Source organism: Saimiri boliviensis, chromosome X, assembly GCF_048565385.1.
Source record: "Saimiri boliviensis isolate mSaiBol1 chromosome X, mSaiBol1.pri, whole genome shotgun sequence".
In the NCBI taxonomy this organism is placed as follows: Eukaryota; Metazoa; Chordata; class Mammalia; order Primates; family Cebidae; genus Saimiri; species Saimiri boliviensis.
Window position 1 is genome coordinate 15,497,625 of NC_133470.1, and position 17,486 is coordinate 15,515,110.

General features: G+C 43.9%; 1 protein-coding gene across 1 annotated transcript in view; it reads left to right on the forward strand.

The window, feature by feature from the left end:
• The first annotated feature begins 1,813 nt into the window (after nucleotides 1-1,813).
• The window catches only part of PPEF1 (protein phosphatase with EF-hand domain 1), a 145,924-nt gene continuing 130,251 nt past the window's right edge, over nucleotides 1,814-17,486 (forward strand). The window contains exons 1-2 of the mRNA XM_074391743.1: nucleotides 1,814-2,035; nucleotides 11,655-11,759. The gene's annotated coding sequence lies outside the window, so the exon portion shown is untranslated. The remainder of the gene's footprint in view (nucleotides 2,036-11,654; nucleotides 11,760-17,486) is intronic.

Below are 17,486 nucleotides of genomic sequence, written 5' to 3' on the forward strand. Positions count from 1 at the left end.
AATGTTTCTTGTCAGACCTAAGGTCTGTGTTGCTATTAATGCTGGGGAGGTAGAATGAGGCATGTCCGACTCCTGTTTCTCATCATGGCCTGAACCCGTCTTTTAGGTTAAAATTTAAAGTGCCCTGGCCTAGGAAGAAGTCCATTCCAATGGTTGGGGGGCCTAAAAAGGAATAAGACGTAAGTGTGGTGGCTTGCACCTGTAATTCCAGAGCTTTGGGAGCCCAGTAATTTGAGACCAGCCTGGGGTAGATGGTGAAACACCGTCTCCATAGAAAATAAAAAATTAGCTGAGTGTGGTGGAGGATACCTGTAGTCCCAGCTAACTGGGAGGCTGAGCAAGGAGGATTACTTGAGCCCTGGAGGTGGAGGCTGCAGTGAGCTATGATCATGCCACTGCGCTCCAGCTTGGGCACGATCATAGCTCACTCTTGATAGAGTGAGACCCTGTCTCAAACAAATAAAAAATAAAAAACAGTACTGTGTTATAGAGCAGTGCCACTCAAAGTATGCTTTATGGTCATCTAGGAGCTTATTAGAAATGTAGCTTCACAGCCTCACCCCAGACCTACTGAATCAGAGCCTCTAGGAATTGGGCCCAGGAATCTGGGTTTTGACGAGATCGCTAGGTGACTTGTAAGTACATTCAAGTTTGAGAAGTGCTGTTTTAGAGTTTTACACAAGTGAGTTGTAAGACTGACAGATTGTGCACTCTTTGAATGTTGGTGAAAATAAGAGCTTCGGCTTTAGTAAATTCGACCTATATTGAACTCTGGATTCTCCTTTGAAAGTCCCCAAATCCTAGCCTCCAGTTAGCTACTCCAGGTCACAAGCCTTAGCTCAAGTGTTTGTTTGACTCCATCCTTTATCATCACCTTCACCTGATTAATCCATGTTCCACCTTCTGCTGTCAGGTCACAGATGACTTCCTCAGAGAAGCCTTTGCTCGACCTCCCAACTTCCTCCCATAAAATGAATTCCTTTCCTTTGCAATTTCACATTTATTTTTTATGATTTAATTAATATTTACATCTCCTACTAGGCTATAAGCTTTAGGAGGGAAGAGACCTTATCAGTTTTGCTAATTGGCATATCCCCAGGGTGCAGAACAGTACCTCACACATAATAGATACTCAACAAATATTTAGTTAATGAATATGTGAATGAAACCAAGCCAGGAGTAAGTTCACAAAAGAAAATGTTCTACAAGTTTTTTCCGGAGGCTTCTCCGTAAACTCTTAGTCATCTGAGGCAGTAATAGTGAGGGTTTTGAAAATAAAGCCCTGGATATTTTCTAGGCCTTGTTTTTTCTTTTTCTTTTCTTTTTTTTTGGTGGGGGGGGGGGGACAGTGTCTTACTCTGTCGCCCAGACTGGAGTGCAGTGGCACGATCTCAGCTCACTGCAACCGCCGTCTCCCAGGTTCAAGTGATTCTCCAGCCTCAGCCTCCTGAGTAGCTGGGATTACAGGTGCCCACCACCATGCCTGGCTAATTTTTGTATTTTTAGTAGAGACCGGGTTTCACTATGTTGGCCAGGCTGGTCTCGAACTCCTGACCTCAGGTGATCCGCCTGCCTTGACCTCCCAAAGTACTGGGATTACAGGCATGAGCCACCGCACCTGGCCCAGGCCTTGTTTTATCAACATTCCTCCAAGAAACAAACTTTTCTTTGTTTACTGTGTTCATGAACACAAAAATGGTTGACAGGGAGGCAATGGTGGCAAAAAACTGGAATGTGCCTTTCAATAAGCAAGAAGTAGTCCCCTCATCGAGGTCATCTTGTCCACATTCCATTGGCAGGTGTTGTCATATCTGCATCATCCATTGTGGGGTCACCAAGGCAACCTAGTAATCATTCTAGAATCTACCTGTTGACTCCAGATGAGACTGGGCAGCCATCTTCAGTAAGACCTGTGTGATGAAGGTTGTGTCCTGAGCCTGCCGGTCAGGCTGAAAGAGTCAGCAACCAACAAATGAAGATCCAGGAGTCTGCCTCTCTCGAACCTGTGTGGATCTAATCAAACCTCGTGGGAAAGGTAAGAGCACTTAGTGGACCAGACGGATTGAATGTGATCTGGGTAGGCACGGGACAGTGATTGAAAGTTAACCTGTTGCCTCTGTTTAGTTGTTTAGCCCAACTCTTGTGGTCTTTATGTTTTATGTACAAAGTTTGTTATGCTTTAATAGATATGTATAGGGTGGAATTGGGTCACCTTAATATACTGGAAAAAGTATATCAAAGTACTGAGTCACAGGACTGTGACTTTGGGGAGGCCACCTAACTTCTCTGGGCCTGGTTTCTCTCCTATAAAATGAAGATGTCTGAGGGACTTTCTGGATAAGTCCAAAGGATCAGAGTATCTTACCACATTTCAGGCTCACCGGTTCCAGAGCTCTGGACAGAGAACCTCATGATGGTCTTGCAGTGTGACTGCATTCTCTGCCTAGATCAGTTTTGCTCAATTCCCAGTGCTTTGATGTGAGAGGTAGTTGCATAAATGTGTATTCTTTGTTTTACTTTTGTTCTTGGAATGGCAGATCATAGCTCCTGCAGAAGAAAAAGAAGGAAAAATAAGGAATTACCATTGCTTTACATTGACTCGTGCTAGATGTCAATCTGAGATACATGCAAAACACAAGCACATACAAGATAAAGGAACAGATTGTGGCAATATTTAAAAATATCCTAGCTTTCTAAATTAGAAGCAGTTCTGATAAGCCTATTTGGAATTCATGCAAAACATCCATAACTCTGACAGTCTGAACTGTACATGGCCAAGGCAAATTGCTTCTAGGCAGTAATTGTAGGTGCAGGTCTAGGCAGACTATATGGTAGTCTCCATTGCTTTACAGATAGCCCTCAGTCCTTGGCCTCTTACTTTCCAGGTTGCTTCTTTGTTAGCCTCCTTGTTGACTCCTTCATCTTTTCATTCTCTTTAATGTCTCTATTCCCCAGTGTTCTGCTTTTGCCTCTAGAGCCTTACTCTACAAGCTCTCCCTGGCTATTTTATCTTCTGTAATCACTTCAGCTATTGTCAGCAACCTGATGACCTCTTTAATCTGACTCTCCAGTCCCAGATTTATTTCCTGAGTTCCGAACCCAGGCTGTTACTGCCTATGGGATATTTCAACAGTGAGGTCTCCCAAGTACTCAAATTTAGCACACCACTAACTGAACTTACAATTTTTCTCCACCATAAACTCACTTGTCCCGCTTGATGTCTGACTCTTGTACCCTTTAATACCCTATTGCAATGAATAGCATCATCTCCTAGACTGTAAATTACAAGAAGGCAGAGACCATGTCTATCTTGTTCACCCTTGTAACCACAGCGCCTAGCATAGTGCCTGGCTCATGGTAGACACCCTGTCAATATTGTTGAATAAATGTTGAATCCATTTATTCTTCCAAACCAAAAACCTTGGAATCCTCCTTGATGTCTCTGTCTCTCTCACTCTCCACGCGCAGTCTGCGACCTGTAGGGTTTGTTACATAAACCTTTTACATTTGACTCTTCCCTCCTCTTCATCCCTGTTGCCATGACTTTAATTCAGCCCTTACCATGTATCACCTGGATTATTGCAGGAGTCTCATCATTGGTCTTTCTGTTACCTGCTTTTCCCCATTCATCACCATCCGATCCCTAGAGTGATCTTCTTGCAGCTTGAATCTAATCAGCTTACCCTCAGGCTCTCCCCTTGACTTAAACTAAGAGTTTGCAATTTGGCAGCTTTAGGCAGAATCCACGCAGTCTATATGGTGTGTTGAGAAAATGAGAATGGCTGTATTTTGTTGATTCTAAGATGCGTGTTTTTTTCACATTTTATCAGCTCTGATACTGGGATGTGTCTTGAAATGGACAGAATGTCAGAGTTTGATCAGTGGTGGTGTTCTCTCTTATTGGTACATAAAACAGCAGTGCACCCTGTAATCAGTGGCTTCTTAAGTTTACTGAAAAAGACTCATGCTAACATTTAAAGATAAGGAGATCGAACATAGAACTATCTTCAGCTTCTCTTGGAAAATTGCATCAGGCAACACTGGGCTGCAATTTCTGGATAGCAGCCGAAGATGGAGCTACCAGTAAGTAGCAGCTACCTCATTTAGACAAAAACTTGTTACAGCGTCTCATGGTTTCCACCCAGGCTCCTTTAGTCATTTGTATTATCTGCTCCAGCCCATTAAGCATTTGAAAGGACAATCCCTGACTGATAGATCGAAGTCCAGATTCTTTGCTGTAATTTATAAGAACACACAGTTGGCACCAGCCTACCTCCCCCAGGTTAACGTTCCCAACCTTCGCTCTGTACTCCCTCTATCCCCCAACCTCAAGTATAACAAGCTCCCATATTCCCTGGAATGTCTTTCTGCATCTTTTATGCCCTATGAAACATTTCCTGGCGTTTCCAGGTCGAGCTCATTTCTTTCTGGACTGCAGTAGTACATGGGCATATCTCTGCAAAAACCGCAGTTACTTTTGCACCAACCTAAAGTACAGTTCTGTGAATGTTTTGGGGGGATGGGGACAGAGTCTTGTTCTATTGCCCAGGCTAGAGTGCAATGGCACAACCTTAGGTCACTGCAACATCCATCTCCTGGGCTCAAGGGATTCTCCTGCCTCAGCCTCCTGAGTAGCTGGGATTACAGGCGCCTGCCACCATGCCCGCCTAATTTTTTGTATTTTTAGTAGAGACGGGGTTTCACATTTTGGTCAGGCTGGTCTCAGACTCCTGACCTCAGGTAATCCACCTGCCTTGGCCCCCCCAAGTGCTTACAAAGAGATTACAGGCGTGAGCCACCATGCTCAGCCAGTTCTGTGAATTTTAACACATGGATAGATTAGCATGACCACCATCATCATCAGGATATAGAACCTGCCCCTCAAAACTCCCTTTTGCTGGCCCTTTGTAGTCACTCCCCTCCCTCAACCATAAAACCCCTGGTAACCACTGATCAGTTCTCTGTCACTATAGTTTTGTCTTTTTGAGAATGCCACATAACTGTCTGTATCTCTTTCAGCCTGGCTTCTTCCACTCAGTAATGCCTTTGAGACCCATCCAGGTTGTGTGTATTAGCTTCATTCATTTTTATTCCTAAGTAGCGTTTCATTGTATGGATGTCCCACAGTTTGTATATCCATTCACTCATTGAAGGACATTTAAGCTGTTTTCAGTGTTTGACCTTATGAACCTGTATACACGTTTTTGCATGAATAGAAAATTTTATTTCTCTAGAATAACTACCCAGGAGCAGGATTGCTGTCATATGGTAGGTACATGTTCAACTTTATAAGAAACTACCAAACTCTTGTTCAGAGTGGCTGTGCCACTTTGCATTCCTGTCAGCACAATGTTAGAGTTCGAGATGCTCCACATTCTAGCTAGCACTGGATATTGTATTGAAAAAAATTTAGCTGGGCACGGTGGCTCATGCCTATAATACGAATACTTTGGGAGGCTAAAGCAGGTGGATAGCTAGAGACCAGAGGCAGATAGCTAGAGACCAATATGGGCAACATGGCAAAACCCTGTTCCCTACAAAAAATATAAAAATTAGCTAGGCATGGTGGCACGTGCCTGTAATCCCAGCTACTTGGGAGGCTGAGGTGGGAGGATCACTTGAGCCCAGGAAGTCGAAGTTGCATTGAGCTGTGATTGTGTCACTGTGTTCCAGCCTGGTGACAGAGTGAGATACTGTCTCAACGCCCCCACCCGAATTTAGCCATATTCATAGACATATAGTGGTATCTCATGGTGGTTTTAATTTTAATTTCTGCTTCCTTGAATCTGGTCTGGAGGAACTGCTGTACACAAAAGGTAAATTCACTGCCAGTTCAGTGGTACTTCCAACTTTGATCCGTTTCCTTCATCTGTCTTCTGTTATCTGCTTTTCAGAGTCTTCATGTTACTTGTTTGTTACAGTGGAACAGATTACCAAGAAAAACCTAGTGGCTTAAAACAACACATGTTTATGATCTTACAGTTTCTGTGGTGCAGAAACCCGGGTGTGGCTTTACTTGGCCCTCTACTTCAGCATCTGTTGTGAGCTGCTGCACGCAATGTGTTGACTGGGCTGCTGTCATCTGAAGGCTTGACTGGGGAGGGGTCTACTTCCAAGCCCATATGGTTGTTGGCAAGAGTCAGTTCCTCATGGTCTGTTTGATGGAGGGCCTGAGTTCCTTGCTGGCTTTTGGCCAGAGACTTACCCCAGTCCTTTGCCACATGGACTTCTCCCACATGGCAGCTTACTTCATTGAAAGCATGCAAGCTGTGAAGCCAATAGGGTCTGTTAGTAAGACAGAAAGTCATAATCTTTTATAACCTAGTCATAGAAGTGACATCCCAATACTGTTGCCATATTTAATTGATTAGAAGCAAGTTGCTGGAACCAGCTTATGCTGAAGAGGAGGGATGACACAAGGGTGTGAATTTACCAGGAGGAAGGGATTACTGGGGACAGCTTAGAGTCTGTCTGCCATAGTCCTCAAATAGCTGCTCCATGGATTCCGCCCAGGTTTTACAGCTTTGTCCCGTGGGAGAGAAAGAGTAGAGTGGGTAGAATGTCCTTTTTCCATCTTACCTAGACCAGAACCTTCTGTGAAGCTTTTTGATTTGGTTTATGAACATTCAGGGTTAATTTAAGGAATTTCTTTAAACTCAAGCTATCGAGGACCAAATTAGGGTTGGATTAAGCAGTGGTCTGAATTAAAATTCTGAGATATATTAATCTATTTATTAAATCATGACCAAGGAACGCTCAACTTTTGTATCTAAGATGGAGTCTTTTGAAAGCTGAACTTCCATGCCTTAAAACATAACAGGTATTTCAGCCTGTCATTGTGGCTGCTCACCAGGTGACCCCAACAGACACATCTGGCAAGCACTGACCTTTATAAATTTCTTCCATCTGATGGTGACTCCTGACCCACTTTTAATTTCTTTTAATGACTTCCTAATGACTTGTCAGATCCGGCCTCTCTTTTCTCCTACTTAATGTGATTTTTCAGTACCGAGACCTCACCCTTGAAAATATGCTTGATCCTTTCTCTATTTAAGTGAAAAATTACTTGGTATTCCTTTCTTTTCTTCATGAAGGAGCTGGCCCTTTGAATTTGAGTCCCTTGATTTTTTTTTTTTTTTTTTTTTTTTTTGAGACAAGGTCTTGCTTTGTTGCCCAGGCTGGAGTACAGTGGCTCAATCATGGCTTACTGCAGCCTTGATCTTGCAAGCTCAAGTGATCCTCCTGCCTCAGCCTCCTGAGTAGCTGGGACAACAGACATGTCCCACCATACCTGGCTATTTTTTTTTTTTTTTTTTTGAGATGAGGTCTTGCTATGTTGCCCAGGCTGGTCTCCAGCTCATCAGCTCAAGCAATCCTCCCCACTCAGCCTCCCAAAGGGCTAGCATTACAGGTGTGAGCCACCACCCCCAGCCTTTTTGAACTTTGTTGATCATGGAGCCCTCACAGTAAGTTTTGTGAGAATGGACCAGGCATATTTATTTATTTACAGCTAATACTACCAAACTGATCTGTTTCGTACATGATCAAATATACATGGAAATAGAAAAGTTAACAAGACTAAGAAAATAGATAAAAATGTGAGTTCTGATATTTTGCTTTCTGATCTCTAGCAGATCTCTGTGTATCTGCTGTGGGGCAGCTACCCCAGTTTTGGAGACTACTGAGGGTTAGGAAGTGGTGATTGGGTGTGATTGCTTGCCAGTGGCCCCAGCATCAGGAGGATAAATCAGAGCCACCAGAGCTGGGAGGCCAGCCCTGTCTGAGCTTTCTCACTTTGGTGCTATGGGGCACTGAGGTATCAGGAGCCACAAGCAGACACCTTATGTACCTACCACCAAACAGATCTGCACATGCCGCTGTTTTCTTAGTCTCCTCTCCAGTCCGGCTACTTTGCCTCGATTCTAGCATACTCCTCAGGGTGTGTCATGATCCATTATGGGAGCTACCCATTAGAACTACTTTGCCTCTGCAGAAATTGGAACTGTGGCTGGCTCCAGGAAGCTTGTAAAATAGGAGAGACTTGCCTGCAATGCCATCTCTCTCCCTTGAGAGGTAGCCAGGCTTCTCCATTCCCCTCTGTCTTTCCATAGTTTGCTATTGCCATGGACTAGCTAAATGTCGTGGGTTGGGATGTCTCAGAAGAAGAGCCTGAGCTAAACATTTGAGAGCAAGAAGTTTATCTGGAAGGCAGGGAGAAAGGAAGTAGGGCAGTGGGGAAGTGAGAAAGGAAGGGAAGGCAATCAAGAGAGATTAAGTCCAGCCTGATGAGGTGGAGAGGGCAGCCATTTTTCAATCTTAACATCTGGGCGCCTTTCTTTATGTTATTGCAGCATTATCACAAGGAAAGAAGTTCATTTTGATTTCTAGTTCCCCTCTCCCATTTCACACCCTACTTAAGTACTATAGCAAATGCATAGCTCTGGAAGCCCCCTTCCCTCCTCTTTCCTCTGGCTCTGAGTTATCCTCCTGATGCTGGGGCCACTGGCAAGCAATCACACCCAATCACCACTTCCTAACCCTCAGTAGTCTCCAAAACTGGGGTTGCTGCCCCACAGCAGATACACAGAGATCTGCTGGAGATCAGAAAGCAAAACATCAGAACTCACATTTTTATCTATTTTCTTAGTCTTGTTAACTTTTCTATTTCCATGTATATTTGATCATGTACGAAATAGATCAGTTTGGCAGTATTAGCTGTAAATAAATAAATATGCCTGGTCCATTCTCACAAAACTTACTGTGAGGGGTCCATGATCAACAAAGTTCAAAAAGGCTGGGGGTGGTGGCTCACACCTGTAATGCTAGCCCTTTGGGAGGCTGAGTGGGGAGGATTGCTTGAGCTGATGAGCTGGAGACCAGCCTGGGCAACATAGCAAGACCTCATCTCTATTAAAAAAAAAAAAATAGCCAGGTATGGTGGGACATGTCTGTTGTCCCAGCTTCTCAGGAGGCTGAGGCAGGAGGATCACTTGAGCTTGCAAGATCAAGGCTGCAGTAAGCCATGATTGAGCCACTGTACTCCAGCTGTTTGACTCTAGGCTACAGTTCCTAATGGGTGAAGAGGGATCATAATAGTATATACCTCAGAGGATGGGGTGTGGATGAAATAAGGTTAACATATGTCAAATTTAAAAGTGCCTAGAACATGGTCAGTACTTGATAGATGTTATCATTATGGTGATTTATTCACTTACATCAATTTGGTTCATTTAACAATCGGAGGCTGACTGTAAGACCCCTGTGGTGCTCAAAGTAACATTTCAGTGTTCTTTGTACAATAGAAAAATACAGTGAAGTTGTTGATTTAAAGCAAATTCTAAGTTTTCAACAAATCACATAAAGGGCACAGCCAATCCAATTCATGGTCCAGGGGCTGGCCATTAAAATAACCACCTAAATCATGAGCTTTTTCTCTGCTTTCCTTTCTTTCTGTGGTTAAACAAATATTTGGTGAGTACCTCTTTTGCATTCAGTAACGAGTAGGTTTAAAACTGAGGATGTGACCAGGTGCAGTGCTTCATGCCTGTAATCCCAGCACTTTAGGAGGCCAAGGCGGATCACCCGAGGCCAGGAGTTTGAGACCAGCCTGGCCAACATGGTGAAATCCCGTCTCTACTAAAAATACAAAAATTAGCCAAGTGTGCTGGTGTATGCCTGTAATCCCAGCTACTTGGGAGGCTGAGACAGGAGAATCGCTTGAACCTGGGAGGTAGAGGTTGCAGTGAGCCCAGATCGTGTCACTGCACTCCAGCCTGGGCAACAGAGGGAGACTGTGTCTCAAAAAAAAAAAAAAAAAAAGAAAAAGAGAAAAAACACCACACAACTGGGGATGCCAACAGGAATGAAATAGATCCTTTCCCTTTAGGATTTCACATGTATAAAGGGCAAATTATATCACACATTGAGCAGCTCTATAATTGGACACACATATGGCTTTGAGAGCCAGAAGACAGAGTGACTAATTCCCCATTGGTGATTCAGGAAAGGCCTCACACAGAGGAGGTGACATTGGAATAACTGTATCTAGACATAGCCATCATTTAATGGCTGAGGATTGAATAGGCATTTGGCTGGGAGAGCCAGCTGTATAGCTACATTGTCCACTGTTTTTTCGAAGCCTCAGTAATTATGCTATCATTTTACAATTTGTGTGGCAGCCTCATCAGGTCCTACTCTTGGCGTCCCCACCGTGGAAACCTGAATGGTTGTATTGCCTCATAATGAGGCCCTCTGGTGATGTTTAATATACTAATAGGAGGGCAGAAGCCCAGAGCCACCTCACCGGTTATTTTTCAAGTGACTCCATCCGATTAAATGGCAAACTAGGTAACCACTTTACTAGATCTCCTGTGGCTCTCAATTGCAGAAAGGAATCTTGCTAAAGAGCAGCTTGGGTGGGGTTATGAAATGGTTATGGCTAGAGTCCTGTAAATTTTAGCTGGTGAAACCTAAGACCAGTAAGCTTGAAAACGTGGATGCTGTGTCACCAGCTAGGAGGAGTTTGCTAGGGAAAGTGCTGGCGGTGCAGCTGCGGTCAGCATGAGCCTCTGGGAACAAGACCACCGCTAGATTGCCTCGAACATAGCAGAACTGTGGCTGCTGGTGTTCATTACTGCCGGGGCACTTTGAATTTTCAAGTATGTCTTCCTCCTCTCCCAAACCCAGCAGCATTATAGGCCAACTTTCCTTCCCCTCTCTGCTGCAGAAGGGAGGTGATTCTCCCTTCACAGATAGGTCCTCCCACAAGGAGCTATTGAACAGCTGGTAGAGTATGTCTTAAGACCCAGTGGCTGCTCCCTTAAACCCACACCTTTCTAGAACCAAGCAAGAATGTTTAGTTTTTCCAGTTCCTTCTCTTAATTGTACCACGCCACTGTAACGTTTTCTGAAAATTATCCTCAGTTTACCTAAAGAATGCTTTTCTGGGCTGGGGGTGGTGGCTCACGCCTGTAATCCTAGCACTTTGGAAGGCCAAGGTGGGTAGATCACGAGGTCAAGAGATTGAGACCATCCTGGCCAACATGGTGAAACCCCGTCTCTACTAAAATACAAAAATTAGCTGGGCGTGGTGGCGCATGCCTGTAGTCCCAGCTACTCAGGAGGCTGAGGCAGGAGAATTGCTTGAAACTGGGAGCCAAGATTGCGCCACTGCACTCCAGCCTGGTGCCTAGTGACAGAGCAAGACTCTGTCTCAAAAAAAGAAAAAAAAAACAGTGCTTTTCTGCTCTTCTTTACTGAAATTCTCTTTTCTATTTTGTACGGATGGCAGATTATTCATGCAAACAGTAGCCTGGTCCTGCCCATACAGAGCCTGGTCCCTTTGGAAGCAGTCACGTGGCCGCTGACTTTGCAGCCCACTACTTGAGCTCATCTTCAGGCCAGTAACAGAGCAGGGCTGGGGCAGAGAGCTGCACTCACAGCCAGCGCACTGAATCCTAGATTCCTGGCTCTGGGCTTGCCTTCCAGGCTGAAAGGCAGAGCAGCCTGGCCCTGTTCTAATTATTTATTTTTGTATGAGTGTGTATATACGTTTGTTTGTTTGTTTAAGCAAGAGATCTCTCTGCAGAGTGGGGGGTGTGTGTGTGTTGGGGGGTGCTTCAGAGAGAGCTGAAATTGTACCTCTTTTCTTTTAGACCTCTACGTTCCACCATAAAGAAGTTTTCTTTCTCGTCTTCATTTCTTTTGAAACACCCGGGGTGAGAAAAAAAACCTCTGCATTGGCCAAACGGAAGAAACAGGTAATATGTTTGTTTTTTCTTAGGGATTTGGGGCAAGCAGAAGTCTACATCATAAACATATATTGTGTGGCAATGGAACAGGGAATGTGTATTCGTTGGAGTATATCTTACTGCTTTGCAATTTCTCGGAATGATTGTTCTCAGAGATGCTGGTTGTAAATCAATTGCCATCAGTTGAAGAAGATGTACAGATGACTTGGCAATCTGAAGGTTTGTGGCCTATTTCAAATGAACTTGATATTTGGAAAAACTCCATGGTCACTTGGGTTGAGAGCTAGAAAATGAGGGAAGGGATTCTTCCAGAAACCCTTCTAGGTCCCTTCAGGGAGTGTTCTCCAAACTCTACTGCATTCCTTCATATTTAGAAATCTTCCTTTAGCTCCCTTGGCTCCTTGGCACCTTAGAGGTTTCCAGCTATCTGTGAGACTGGAAACAGAATTCCTTACAGTGTCCAAAATTCTCTTTAGTGATTTAGTTATTATGCAAAGTGGTCAGATTAGATCCTGAAACCAAAGCATAGTCTTTTAGTGGGAAGACATTTTTGTTCTTTAATGATTAAACAGAGCGAGTCTTCAGTTCTGCCACTAAGCAGCTATGCCAGGGAGTATGGTATTTACCTCCTGAGTCTCAATTTTGTTCATCTGTAACATGGAGATGACAATACCACCTTGAAAGTTTGCTGTGAGAGTGAACTGAAATAATAGAAATATAAAGCACCCGCTGTGCTGGGTAAATAGTAGTCCCTTAATCAATAGTAGTGATTTTAGCTACCATTATGATTGCTGGTATAGCATTCGTTCAGATCTTAGAGCTCTCAAGGGAAAAGAGCCCATTGCTTTGTGACTCTCAGTTATCCCAGAACTTGTAGGTACCCAAGGGCTTTAGTCTTTGGGAGGCCCCAGACAAAGCATTCTAAAGAAAGAGACTTAAACAAATACAGTGGGTCCCCACCCATGCATGCCCCCTCCTAACTCATCAGCTAAAAAGAGTTGGTCTTTGTTCAAGCCAGTTTTTTCCCCGCCACTAAGTCCTCAGTACAAGTCAGCAAGATATGCATTATTATCTCTGTTTTCTTATGAGGAAACTGAGGTACAGAGGAATTAATGACTAGCTGAGAATTCAAACTCCTGTTGTCTGACTTCTAAACCCAAGGCTCCACTGGGCCAGCATTAGGCAGTTAGGAACAATAGTTCTTGAGATGCCTTACTTCAAAAGGGCTCCTTGCTAGGCTGTTTGGGAAATAGTGATCAGCTCTTTCTGAGAGATTCACAGTGTATGTTCATACATTAAAGGCTCTGAGAAGTGCTGCAATAAAGAAACCTTTTCAACCCTACATACCCTAAACTTATTATGCGATGGTGGGACCTTTATTTTGGCCTTAGTCCTAGAATCATAAACCACATAGAACTACTCTTCCACAAATACACTCTGGAAAACCTGGCACCAGGCCAAGCTGTTTCCTGATTACAGTCATGTCTGATATACCAGCAGATAGTTTCAGACACTTTCTTGTGGTCAGTATAATTCCCTCCATTTTCTTTTCTTTTCTTTTTTTGAGATGGGAGTCTTGCTCTTGTCACCCAGGCTGGAGTGCAATGGCATGATCTCGGCTCACTGCAACCTCTACCTCCTGGGTTCAAGTGATTCTCCTGCCTCAGCTTCCTGAGTAGCTGGGATTACAAGCACCCACCACCACACCTGGGTAATTTTTGTACTTTTAGTAGACACAGGGTTTCGCCACGTTGGCCAGGCTGGTCTTCAACTCCTGACCTCGTGATCTGCCCACCTCAGCCTCCCAAAGTGCTAGGATTACAGGTGTGAGCCATTGTACCCGGCCTCCTCCCTTTTCTTATCCTCTAATCTGGCGAGACCCAGGAAGAATCACCAGCTTAGTCTTATAGACATCCCCTTACTCATTTAATATCCCAGACATAAGCAATTGCTCCAGTATTCTGCTGGAAATGTAGTAGTAGAAGGGACCTCTCTGGTGCAGGCCGCCAGGGACTCCTCTGCCTCACCCTATGCCTCTTCACTATATTTAGGCCACAGATATCAGGCTATAAAACCTCTGTGGCAATGAATACCAAGCAGAATGCAATAGGGAGAGCCTGAGGAGGCATCTGTTCTCTACGCTAGCCCAGTCCAGTGGGGAAGAATTACACCTGCCTACTTCACCCTCACTGTGGTGGTTGGGGGCGAGGGTAGAGAGTATTGGTGTCAATTGAATGGCTATGGTTTCTAGGTTTTAGTTAATCAGGGCTAGAGCTAAAGCCAATTTCTTGCTGAAGCCAACATCTCTAGGAAAAGCTAAATTCTAGCGTGGGAAATTGTGAAGCTGACATCTAGAATGCCAGAGAGGGGTCGTGTCAGGGTGACTGAGCCAAGGTGTGGGAATGGGATAGAGATGAGCTTAGAAATCAAATCACCTTAGGAATGAGCAAGAACAACTCGGGGAGGCTGGGCTAGTGGTTGGAGGGTGCTTGGTGGCAGAGGGAGGTCATGTTGTCTCTGCAGCCTGTCTTTTGTTCTTCCCTTGTATTTTCAGCATTAGAAGTGAAAGATTAGGATGAAAAAAACTGAAAAATTATCAGTTCCACCCACTCACCCCCAACACACACACAGTAAAAACCTTTTAGCGGAAGTCTTTCCTTTTGCAGTTTGTAAGTGCATGCCAGTGATGATCCATTATTGCATACTTACCCTTTAAAACCATCCTTGGTATATATTGGAGGGGACTGCAGCACTTGCCAAGTTTCAAGCTGTTTTGTTTTTTTTGTTTTTTGCCAAGATCCATCCAGGGGCTTGTGTTACCCACTAGGGCCTTTTTGGGCCTTTGTGACCCCTGTGGACGCCCCCCACCTCTTTGGGCCTGAGAATCCTTTTCAGACCTCAGGGAATCACTTCTTCAGAGACTTCTTTAATGCACTAAGAGCTTTCCTAATACTGACAGAGGGTGGGAAATGGAAGAAGCTTAGATTTTATGAAGTCATGGAAAATCCCATCATTTTTATTAGCTTTACAGTCAGAGATGTCCTTAAAGGCACATGCATTGCTTACAAACTCACTTCCCTCGCTCCTGGAAGTCTAGGTGGGGCAGTACATGGGAGGGGTAAGTGGTACCTTGCTTTACCAGCTCATATTTTGGTGAGAATGTAAAAGAACTGACTTTTTTTTGTGACCTATTACCTGAGAGAAAAACAGGTAAAAAATAAATTGATAATAATGTAAAAAATTCTAATAGCCAATTTTTTTCTAATGGATAATAAAATTTTAGAATAATAATCACGTCTTTCCATCATGATTTAAAAGCTTTTTTTAAAAATTGATGTATAAGTACCACCCCTTTCTGATTTAATAAAATGCTTTTGTATAATCAAATAGCACACACCTGTATACAAAATGATGGATTAATAATGACTTTTAGCAACTAAATTTTTAAAGGACTCTGGCCTAGAAATATTGAGTCCTATATTCATTCATTCATTCATTCATTTAGCATTATCCAACATCTGCAATGTGAAGGGCACCATGTGGGTGCCAGAGATTCAAGGGATATTTAGGAAGTTGCCCATGGGGCAAATAGTCTAACAGAAATATACTCAAGTTTGATGCTTTTGAGTTCTTAATGAATCTTTTATATGAAATTGTGTTTGTTGTGTAATTTTGTTTGTTGTGAATTAACTGAGGGGTGACAGAACCAATTGCCTCTGGAGAGACATTGAGACATTGCTTTTTTTGTGTGGAAAAATAAAATTGGAATTGAAATATATCAATCAGTCCAATCAGTGTTTATGGCCTACCGAATGCTCAATTCTTTTTTTTCCCTGTTTTCTTTTTTAAATTAAAAAATATACTTTTTTTTGGGGGGGGGGGTCAGGGTCTCACTCTGTCGCCCAGGCTGGAATGCAGTGGTGTGATCACGGTTCACTGAAGCCTGGACCTCCCAGGCTCGGATGATCCTCCCGCCTCAGCCTCCTGAGTAGTTGGGACTACAGGTGTGTGCCACCATGCCTGGCTAATTGTATTTTTTATAGAGATGGTGTCTCCCTATGTTGCCCAGGCTGGTCTCAAGCTCCTGGGCTCAAAGGATCCGTCTGCTTCAGCCTCCCAAAGTGCCAGGATTATGAGTGACAGCCACTGCACCCAGCCCCAATTCTTATGTCTTCATAAAAAGGTATAGAAAAAATAGCATGAGGATGGAGCAAAGCCCAAGGGAGAGATGCATACTGTTAGAAAGTAGTGTTTCGCCGGGCGCGGTGGCTCAAGCCTGTAATCCCGGCACTTTGGGAGGCCGAGGCGGGTGGATCACGAGGTCGAGAGATCGAGACCATCCTGGTCAACATGGTGAAACCCCGTCTCTACTAAAAAATAGAAAAAATTAGCTGGGCATGGTGGCACGTGCCTGTAATCCCAGCTACTCAGGAGGCTGAGGCAGGAGAATTGCCTGAACCCAGGAGGCGGAGGTTGCACTGAGCCGAGATCGCGCCATTGCACTCCAGCCTAGGTAACAAGAGCGAAACTCCGTCTCAAAAAAAAAGTAGTGTTTCTCCAACTGAGATGTGGGGCTTGCTTACATCAAAGTTCCCGGAAGGGTGCACTTTAAATGCATATTCCAAGGCCCTGGACTTTTGAATCTGAGTATTGTCAGTAGAGCCTGGGAATCTGCATCCCCCTACCCCCAGTAAATCTTGTGAGCACTTGATTTGGAGAGCACTGATCTAGGTACCTGGACAGTGTTGCCACGACTAGATGAATTCCTAGATGAATAGTGCCCCAATTTCAAAAATGAGGAAAGAGTAGATGCTAGAAGCCACAGATTTGGTGGCCTGACATGACCTCTGGAAAAATTCAGCTTGAACTAGATGGAGCCACCAGACGCAGTGGCTCACACCTGTAATCCCAGCACTTTGGAAGGCTGCGGTGGGTGGATTACGAGGTCAGAAGTTCAAGACCAGCCTGGCCAAGATAGTAAAACTTTGTTTCTACTAAAATACAAAAATTAGCCAGGTGTGGTGGTGGGTGCCTGTAATCCCAGCTACTCAGGAGGCTGAGGCACAGAATTGCTTGAACCCGGGAGGCGGAGGTTGCAGAGAGCCGAGATCGTGCTACTGCACTTCAGCCCAGGCAAAGAAGCAAGTCTTCATCTCAAAAAAAAAAAAAAAAAAAAAAAAAAAAAAAAAAAAAAAAAAAAAAGATGGAATCAAAGCAGTTCTAGGAAAATGTGATCATCACTATGCAGCAGCATAGGTTTGCTAAGATATCATCTCTGTTAGAGATTGTCAAACTTTCCTGTGTATTAGAATCTGAAAAACTGAAAAAAATCTTAATGACCAATCCCTGACCCAGTACCAGTTACATCAAATTCTCTGGGGTTGGGACTTGGGCATCAGTATTTTTTAAACCCCAAGAGATTCTGACTTAATGAGGTGCAGGCTGAGTACGGGGAGTTTGAACAGCTCCCCAGGTGATACTAATATGCGACAAAGTATGACAACCACAGTTCCATATGACATGGGACAAGATGCTTAACTTCCATGCCCATTGTGTAAATACTAGGTAATTTTAAAAGTCTCTCTCACCTTAAAACCTCTATGATTTTGTTATTAACAATCTTCCCAAATTGATTTCCTTCCTTTATTCCTCCTCTGCCCTTCCTTTTCTCCTCCTCCTCTCTCTCTTCTTTTGCTGGAATAAGCTGAAATGTCAAAGTATCAAAATATATATCAT